Raw genomic sequence first — 10,927 nt, forward strand, 5'->3', positions numbered from 1 at the left:
ATTAGTTGGAGGGTTGGCTTTAGCCCACTTTTAGCCCCCCTATTTAGATCACCAGTGGCTAATTTTTAACTGACTAAAGTTTAGCTAATGGATCCAAACATGTCCGTACTGTCTATAATTTTTGAAACAAGGAGAGTATGAGCCTGCTTGGTTGTATTAGAATTTTTTCCTAGCCAAAACTATGGCATGTCAATGCCAAAAGTTAGGACAGGAAATTTAGGAATTTACTTGGTTTAGTGTCAAAATATGGCAACCAATATTTCTTCCACTTATGAGATTCAACAAATTTCTATTGACTTGCCATAGTTTTTGCTATAAATGTTGGTGTGCCAATTTCTTGTTATTGAACCAACTGGTAGCCAAAACTTCTAGGCATACCTAGATTTTTGCTGGGCAAACATTGGAACCCAACCAAGCATGCTCTACGTCAAGACCTGACCAAGAACATCAATTTTTTTAAGAACTTATAAACCTCGCGAAATTTACATCATGATTAATTTCTTGAGTGGGGGATACACATTTGGCGAATGTAGTGTGATATTTTGATACCAACATAGTAATCTCTGCAATTTTCTTACATTGAAATAAATCATCAGAAAACCAGTGAATAGTCAGAAAGTGTGTATGTTTTGTTTGATTTACACTTATTTGTCTCCTTTCTTTTGCATTGATGTCACTTACACTGGTCATTCAAACGAACACATACGTTGCCCTGAACCCTATGAATACTGATGTATTATATCTAGTGCTACAATATCTTTAGCAATTGTGGAGTGAGATCGTGGAATTATCATTACTGGATTGATGCCCTTAAGTGAAAATTGAGTGCACACTGGCTCCCTAGACTGGAATGTCCACGAACCATGATAGGTGAAAAATAAGGTGATCTTTAAATCCAGCATTATATGAAACCATGATAGGTGAAAAATAAGATAGTGATCTTTAAATCCAGCATTATATGAAAGCTAAAGATTAATTCCTTATTTTTATTAGAATTCTAGATTTGAGCACTGCGAGCGTGCAGTATAAACATGGTGAGCAGCTTCCTAAAAGTTCTTTTTTTATTTTTTTTCCCGAGCTTGCGCTATCACAGGGATAAAAATGGAGAATAACAGCCACCCTCCCTCCCCCCTCTCTCTCTACTTTGCTGAAGTTTTGGATGTGACAGCGAGATTCTAGACTAGCGGTAAGATCCACGCCATGCTGAGGTGGAGGATTTCGACGAGAGCAGTGTAGCGGAGCTCTATAAAAGGGTAATATGTGACGGTTGAGGGGCAGAAGCTCCATAGGAGCCGAATGCTAGGTCAAGGCGGAGCTGGCCGATCGAGCTTTGTTTTTTGTTTTTGTCTTTTTTATTTAAATAAGTTTGAATGAATTTTTACAGAGATATTATTTGTTAAATTATATGAATAAATGTTTACAAAAGTTTACGTGAATAACTTTTAAGAAACAAAGTTATTCAAGTAAGTTATATGAATAACTTATGTGAACAAAATTATGTAAATAACTTATTTGAATAATTTTTATAGAAAGTGTTATTTAAGTAGTTTTTGGGGGAAAATATTCATATAAGTTTCTTTTGAAAAAGTTATGTAAATAACTTTCGCAATTTTTTAACTTTTGGAAATACTATATTTTCATTTTTTTAATGGTGAAGAACGGCTGTTTGTGTAAGTTAGAGGAGCACGTGGGATGGCTTATCTTTTTCCTGTCGGAGACCAATGAGGACCTACCGTCGTTTTCTTATTGGAAATTGCATGGTCACGTGCTACATGATGTGTGCGAATTCGCAACATCTTTTTGGTCTCTCTACCCGTGACATTTTTTTCCGACAAGGTAAATGCTGGACTTCATTTCATCGGTTCTTCTATTGTTTAACTATGTTAATTTACCATATTGAAGGAACAAAGGAAAAGAAACATTCACTTTTAGAAATAGTCGGTGATTTTTGTTTTATTGTTTTTTAAGGCTAAATGGAGAGGGCTCTCCATGTGGTCTCTCAGATTAACGAATCGATCATCAGCTCATGAGAAATCGATGCATAAATAATAACATAAAAATCCACTTTCTCAGTTAAAAAAAAGACCCAGAAAGTCTACTTGTCATTTGACCAACTCACTTATAGCCTTCCAAAGTTCAAAACAATTCCTTATTTTCTTTCAATAATGTCACGTATATGCTAGTCATTTTAAAGAAAAGCATATGCGCTTCAGTGCATGTAAATTCCGTGAATTGTGATTTATCAGTACGCCAGAGAAACTAATTCTGTATGTGACATTGGATTTATTTATACTCATTGATAACCATTCAAAGTTGGAAACAATTTATTATTTTTCTTTCGGATAGTGTCACTTTTGGTTTTTATTTCTGAGAAACCAAACGAACTTTTAAGACCTACAAATTATGTTAATTTTGCTCTTGAATGAGTTTCACATATCATTGACTAATTAGGCAAAAGTAGTATTACATTTCTAATATAATAAAACATGATGAGTGGAGATACTTGCATGCATTTCTCTAACATACTAATCATTAGCACATTCACAAACTAAAAAAACATGATTGGTATTTAAGTTGATCATACTCCACCTCCACTATCAGGGTGGGAGTAAAGATTTCACCACTTCCACCATTCTCTTGCCATATATATATGGGCTGCCTTTGATGTTTATTTGGAATTTTCTGAATTAATACATGGCCCAAGCCCATATATATATAGCACACAGAGAACAGAGATGGTGTACTGTATATATAATCAAAGAACAGAGAAGCATTGCTATCCGCTCTTGCCACGCGGTACATTTAGTGATGGTGAAGAATATCGTAAGGTTACTTTGCACAATAATCCAAGCACAACTACAAAAAGGCTCATGCTGACAGTGCTTCAATATAGCAAAACTAGTTGACGATGGAATTCCTCACGTGTAGGAAACTAGAACCAAAAATGTTCGTTGTCAATTAGTAAAAAGGGGTGAAACTCTAGTCAAGCTATGGTAAACATTTTGTCCGTTTTTAAAAGACTGGAACATCGCCATTAGTCGGAATAATACTGATATGTTTTAGAGGCAAAATTGCCAAGAGCGTTGACTTTTACTCGGAGTATGCAATCGAACAGGACCACTATATGATTGAAAACATAACATAGATCTATGTGCAGGAGGTTGCGCATTTTGATGGGACCAAATATTGGTGTTTGTGTTAATGATTTATTCATGATTATAACGTTATATTCCTTAAACAATAAATATATTATTTTCTCCAAAAAAATATTGCCATACATTTGGTAAAAATTGCAAATTCCCCCCTAAGAACAATATGGGCGGACATTGCACTAGGGTTGAACTTTTAGGGTGGTAAATATAATTATTTCTATTGTAGAGGGTATTTGAAGGATATCCAACTAGGGTGGGGGTTATTTGTAATTTTGCCTAAATATTTATTGTAGCATTAATTTTACTTCCTTTTTTCTTCTACCCATTTATATACTGCTTAAATTTTCTTTAGCACATTACGTGACATGTGGCTTTTCATTCAGCTTTATATGACGCGTGGCACATTTTTATGCACCTTTACTTGGCACATGGCTTATTTTCATCCAACCTCTTATGCCATATGGCCTTATTCATCAGCAATGAATGACAAGTGGCACTCATGCAAGGCTCTCATATGACATTTGTTACTCACTTTTTTCTTCAGTAGATGGTTATAAATAAATAGGTCCTATTGACCAAGAGAAACATCTTGGATGGATATGGACAATTTTCAAGCAACCGGTCATTACAATGGTGCAGGAGGTAAGTGAGATTATGTTCACATATCTTACTTTTGGTACCGTGTATATAGGATGAATAAAGGCGTAGATATATATAAAGGCGGGAAAGTCGCTACCGACAAAATTACGAGTTGGGATTCGAGAAAAATAGCAGGTTGGGTTGGAGTTTGGTTGGAGCATGGGCCGTACTCCGTGGCATGGACAATATTGGTAAGAATTGGCCATGACGTAGACCTGCTCTAATAACACAGAATCAGCACAAAGATCTTTACCCCCTTTGCTACAGTTTACTCGAGACAAGGTAGGATGAGCAAAATTAGACCAAGCCACTTTGTAAGTCTCATGGAGAGATGCAAGTTTTAGGACTAGGCTTTATTCGAGGAGGATTAGCAACACAGAACACATATGTTGTGGCCGTCTGTAGACATTATTTTCAAGCTGTTTAGAATGCATTTTCTTCAATTCACTTTCTGCGGTATCATGTTCTGGTTTTATATATCAAACATCATTGTTTTCTTTTTTGTTAAAAACAATCAGAAGGCAAGGAAGCACCGGAAGCCCGAAAAGCTACCCTGGCGCGTATGAGGCAGCCTGCCATGCCGGCGAACTCCAAGATCGCCGGCGACGCGAAGGAGGCCATGGACCTGTGCGTCGCGGAGTTCACTATGGACCTCATGCGAGCGGCCTGGCAGCAGTGCAGGCAAGACCAGCGGTTGACCATCACCGGCGACGACCTCATCCTTGCCATGCGCAGCCTCGGATTCGACAACTACGTCGGGCCCCTGACGAGAGCACCTCCGCCGCTACCGCGTCCGGCACAGCGTGATGCCACCACCATCAACTGCCCGGCATCAGATGGAAAATCCGATTAGAGCATGGTGATATGAGAATAAATCTTTGTTTAGTTTTATTATTAAGTCTTGCTACGACGCATGGACCGTGGGATGGCACGGCCAGATCGCGTCGTGGCGAAAGATCGAGTCTGGGCAACAGCCCTTGTATCGGCATATATGTTTCAATGTTCCTTTTCTTTTCCGTAGTTATATACAAAGAAAACGCCACAAAGTAGTGGGGTAGAGTGGCACAAAACTCTCATGTGATCGTTCTGCCGGAGCCTAATTCGTGTCCATGTGTTCATATGCTTCTGTGGGTGGTCGAACGTCAATGTCTTTTTTCCCCTTAATTGCATACTTGTGATGAGGGTTTGAGATTGCGGACAAGATTTTTATTCAGCCACCGGCAAAAACTCCAAAATTCACTAACATTTCAATGAAATTAATTTCACCAAAATTTGATCTGGACTTTGACAACAGACTAGTTTTTGAGCATTTGAGTCTTGATAGTATTTAACATGAATTCGCATCTTCATGCAATGGGTAGGAAGTCATAAGGCACTCTAAAAAGAAAAATGCAAGCCTAGAATAGCATGCTTGGAACAACGCACAAAGACCAAGCTAACTGGATTTATTCTGTTCCCACCTAGAATAGCAAAATTTCCTGAAATTTTGAACCCCTCTTCAGATAATATAATTCCATGGATAACACGGTGAAAACCAAATAGCAATATATATGTTGTGAGATTATAAGCTTTTATAAGTGTGATTACCTCTTCCTGGAGTAGCTCCATCATGATTCTTGCTATCATCCGTTGGGGTAAAATTTTCAGGAACAATTCCAAGTTTCCAACGGAATTTGATTGCCTATAGAATTATATATTGAATAGCATTAAACAATTGAAATTGAGTAGCTAACAAAGTTGAAACATTAGAATTCCAGACTTTAGAAATTGGATCTCAAGGATATAATCAACAAAACCCTAAGATCAAATCCCTCTCAACTCTGCCACGTGATGACCTGATGATCAAGAAATTGTATCATAGAATCTCTACTATAACCATAAATCTCATAGATTGGCTTTTGAAGACCCAACCTCAACACCTATGTCACCATTTTTATTTTAGAACCATATTTTATGTATAATTTTTTTATTCCAGACCCATTTAATTCGCTCCCACAGGGATTCAAACCTGCGCCTGCTGGGTGCTACTTAGGTGCTCTAACCATTAGGCTAGAGGCCCTTTCGCTATTTTCAAACCATAATTAGAGGATTTTAAATGAAAGCCAAAACTTCATCATAGCTTAGTCAAATGCTCCAACAGTGTTGTCGTCTCCGCCAGCCCCTCCCCCTAGAGGAGTGAAATAGTCAAGTGTGTGTGTGAGAGAGAGAAGGAGGGAGGGAGGGAGAGAGTATTATGGGTGGAATCAGGGGACAAAGGAGCCCATGGGGTGGTAACCTTAAGTAGTCCAAAATATGGCGCAAAGGCCAAAGCCGTCTCCCACCAAATGCCACATGCACGCCTAACCATTAATTTTGCACCAGCCCACACCTTGCAGCGCATGGTTCCATGGTGCCCAACCTGTGCCCTTCTTTTTGCAGTAGAGCGGCCTCGCACCCCCTCTAGCATACCAAACATGCCAAGGTGCACGCCATAGGCCTAGGTGCACGCCATAGGCCTGGCTAGAGACCTCTATCAAACACACCATTCTCTCATGCCACCTATACTCATTGCTTTTAAAGAATCCAAGCGAATGGCACCCAAATGCATCTTAGAGGTTCTAGATTGCTATTGTGTGATTCATGACATATTCCGTGGATCGGAGCTCAACATTAACCCACGCTTTACCATTACTGGACACACCACATGCCTCAAACTTTGATGGCATCCGCAGCGGCAAGAGGCCATCGCAGGCTCGCGAGCGATGTCACGTATGTTATCCTTGCAAATTTCTCACATAGATGTCAGATGACGACCTCCGCTCTTGTGCCTCACCTGATGACCTACCAGATGGTGCCACCTTGCAAGCAGTGGTACTGGACAATAGCTAGGGTTTAGAGGGCTAGAGTATGTACCTTGTTGTAGGATTATTTAGATGCATATTTTGTTATCCTAATTTAGATGGTTATTAGGGAATATATTAGATTGTTTTTTGTCATGACAGAGGTGAGTAATTAAGAAGAGGGTATTGAGGGTTATTTAAGCTACTCTTTTTAATGGTAAAGGTGGGTAATTTTGATACAATAGGAATAGATCCCATGGCTATGTATTTTTCTAGTGTGCATTTACCATGCACATAATAACAGAGACAAATGGTGGGAAATTATTAATAAATCATTTTAAGCTCAGTTGAGCCAAGAAATAATAAGTAAAAGTGAAGGTAGAATTTTTAGCGAACTATAAAGAAAAAGAAGAAGAAAAAGGGAGATTTTACTTAGGAGAGCAGTTATAGAAAGGGAGGCCGCGGATATAGGTTTAAGTAAAAGAAATTGTTTATGTGTTAAAAAAAGGGTGAAAATAATTGAAGAACTGAAACACGTAGAGAACCAAGAAAAGGAGTACGCACCAGCAAGAATAAATGGAATACATGTAATTCATTGTATGTAAGCGCCTGCTTGGCAAGGCAAACGGCAAGGCTTAGCCAAAATCTAAACCAGCAAAATGGTAGAGAACACATAAAGTCCCACCACTAGGAAGCCGGCAGCTGCCCCACATATGCCTGGGTACGTGCCCGTGGCATCCCACCAAACCCTAGTGCAAAAATGATCGCGGGCCAGCAACGTGAACTCCGCCACCTGAAAAATTATATATTAATCACGTGACATTCTTGAGAGGAAATCAAATTTTTCAAGCTGATGTGTTGAAGACAAAAGCTTATTCAATCCCATGGGAACAAATTTTCTAATATAATTATTTTGGTTGAAAAGGGCTATTTATATCTTGAAATATTATATTAGGTTTATTTTCAAGTTTGCCTAAAAGATTTAGCTTCATTAATATCTTTCATTTTTTCCTTGGATCCTTCCACGTTTCCTTTCATTTACCTTCTCATGACACTTGGCTTTATCTTATCATTCCCTCGACAAGTGTCCTTCATGCAAATCTTTATTAAGACAGCGTGTGGCTTCTTATTCTCAATAAGATGGCTATAAATAATTGGCAATTCCTGATGCAAGGAGACCCCAAATAGGACTATGGATAACCAACCTAAGAATCACCAAGATGGAGGTAAGTCCTCCTATCTTTGCATATTAGTTTCCGTTATGATTGGTTATAAATAGAAGGATTCGGGTGGGAGAAGCGCACGCTACCGACAAAATATTAAGTTTTGGCAACCTCTCAAGTTGCGCATGTTACTTGTGTTCGAACATGGGCCGCTACTTTTTTTCTTGGATTCGCAAGAACAGGCCCATGATGCAAACCTGCCCTCCTCAATATCCAGTTTCAAGAGAGAATTCACCAGACAAGACTTGTGTATAATTTTCATATCTTGTATCTATAGTCAAGGCCATGTTAGGATGGTCGAGAAGAACACTTGCATGACAAGTATATCTGTAGTATTTTTTTTTGAGTAGCTAAGTCATGGATTTGGTACAAGTTCTTTACACATATCATGTCCTAGGAAAGGCCATCAGGAGGCATAGATAGCTTGTAACAATGCATTTGTGTGAACTTGGTTTTCGGTATCATTTTTGCTGAATGATTGCTTCATTCTATCGGTTAACACCAGACCCCTTTTTTCTAACACATGCAGCCACCGAAGCACCCGAAGAGCACAAGATCCCAAGAGCCACCGTGGCGCGCATCATGCGGAAAGCCACCCCGCCGAACTCCAAGATCGGCGCTGACGCGAAGGAGGCCGTGGACCAGTGTCTCGTGAAGTTCGCCGCGTTCGTCACCCAGGTGGCCGCGGAGGAGTGCCGGCGGGACAAGCGCACGACGGTGACCGGCGACGACCTCATCCTCGCCTTCAAGAACCTTGGGTTCGACAACTACGTCGGGCCCCTGACCTTGTACCTCCGCCGCTACCGCGAGATCGAGGGCAACATGCCACGCGCCCGGCACAGCACTATGAGGTCGCAGGGAGCGCCGCCGGCGCCTGTGGCGCTGACAGTGGAGGCCGCGGCGGCGCCGTCGTCGGGTCTGACCTTGCAGCTGGGCCCGCCGTCGGTGCCTGACGTCACGGAGCTGGGACTTCACGCTGACGTGTACGTGGTGTGGCGTGGGGCTGGACCGGCACCGGCAGCAGGCACCTCGCAGGCGCCATCTTGTGCTGACGAGGAGGAGTAATGCCCTGAAGATGGCAGATTTGCTTTGGGATTGCTGGAGAATCCCAATCTGTCCTTGACATTGGTGACTGGGATTTCTCGAGAATAAACATTTGCTTTAGTTCCGCTGGTGATGGAATCCTTGCCAGTTTGGCTACACCCTCGATCGTAGTTGTAATAATAAATGAATGAGACATTTCATTGTCCCTTTTTTTTAATCTTTGGTACTGGCAGTATATCGTTTTATAAAAGGTGTTTTGTAGTAGGATGAACTGTTAAACAGCCTGTGATGTCTATTTCATCATGATCAGAATCTGCTCAGTCCGGTTGTAGCCATGGCTTCAATAATCTTTGTTCCTCGGGTGATGAATTCTGCATGCTGAATGTGGCTTTACTTCATTAGTCTGTTCTTCTCAGTGTCCTTGCAAAATTCGTGGCTGGGAAAATCAGAGCAGCAAGCAGCAAACGTGGGATCAGACGGATCCAACTGAAGAAGCCGGACTGGCCGTGAAACCAGTCTAGCCTAACTGATTCATGGACGCTTCCAAATAGCCATCATTACAGTGGCCAGGGAATCCTATGACAGCTTTGAATGCACAACTTTTATAAGGTTAAAGCCCAAAAAGTGACGGACACAGCCAAAAACCTTTGGTGTGCATGGTGAACCTGACTTTAGCCTATACATGCCGCGTCACCTGCTGAACTGAGTTTGCCCACGTACGGCAGAAGACGAGTACGTCCTCCATAGTCGACGAACTAACTTGAGGGAACATTGGCCACGGCTGAAGACGAGTCCGCCGTAGTGACATCCGGCACCGACCCAGCACTGGCGTCTATGCCTAGTGCCGTGTCTCCAACCTCGATCGTCTTCCTTCCCGGTGTCACCAGTGGCGGCGTCTTCCTTCCGGCACCGACCCGCCAGCAGCACCGGCGTCGTCTATGTCTAGCGCGGACTGCGCGGTGCCTCCAACCTCGTCTTCCGTCCGGTGTCACCACCTGTCATGCCTCCTGGGTCCTGACGTATCCATATGTGCTGTCGGCAGCGGCACGGCACCCTCTTGATCCATGGCGATTTAGGCTTCCTTTTTTAATCAGTATTGTTTCAGTTGAGCTTCTTTGGTGCTTGTTAACATAATAACATTAGACACCCAATTGTTTTTTAAAAAAACTACCAGCGCCGAAGCACCAGAAGGATACACTATTCTGAAAGCCATCTTGACGCGCATCAAGAACCGCACAGTGCTACCGGACTCGAGGATCACCGGCGATCCATTCTATCATGAAAACTTTTCAGCATAGCACTTTTTAGTACAACTTTTACGCATGACGCTTTGCTAACAAAATGATCGCAACAACTTCTCAAACATAAGTTTTCTATCACAACTTTTACATAACAACTTTTACAAAATAAAATGTACAAGTAATCAACCCCTAAAGTGTTTGGATCCCCGGACTAAATTTTAGCCCCCGTCACATCGAATGTTTGGACACTGATTAGGAGTATTAAACATAGAATAATTACAAAATCAATTTCACAACCCCTAGGCTAAATCGCGAAACGAATCTATTAAGCCTAATTAGTCCATGATTTGACAATATGGTGCTACAGTAAACATTCGCTAATGATGGATTAATTAAGCTTAATAGATTCGTCTCGCGATTTAGCCTAAGGGTTCTGCAATTAGTTTTCTAATTAGCTCATGTTTAGTCCTCCTAATTAGCATTCGAATATCCGATGTGACACGAACTAGCTCCAGGATCCAAACACCCCCGAAACTTGGACTCAACATAACTTTTTTGCATAACTATCTTTCGTAACAAACTTCTCAAACATATATATTTCATTAAGCATATAGAACCAAATATATAAAAAAGGTACAATAAAGTAAAAGGAAAAGATAAGACATTCGGCCTTTAGATCCATGATAATGATCCTAACTGCCCATTTGGAAAGGCTAACTCGAAATATATCATGTCATGCACTTCGTTACATACTAACGGGCCGTGGCCTGCTGAGCGTGAGTGTGGGCTGGTGGTGCTGGGCGCCTACT

This window comes from Setaria viridis, chromosome 4 (genome assembly GCF_005286985.2).
Source record: "Setaria viridis chromosome 4, Setaria_viridis_v4.0, whole genome shotgun sequence".
Taxonomy (NCBI): Eukaryota; Viridiplantae; Streptophyta; class Magnoliopsida; order Poales; family Poaceae; genus Setaria; species Setaria viridis.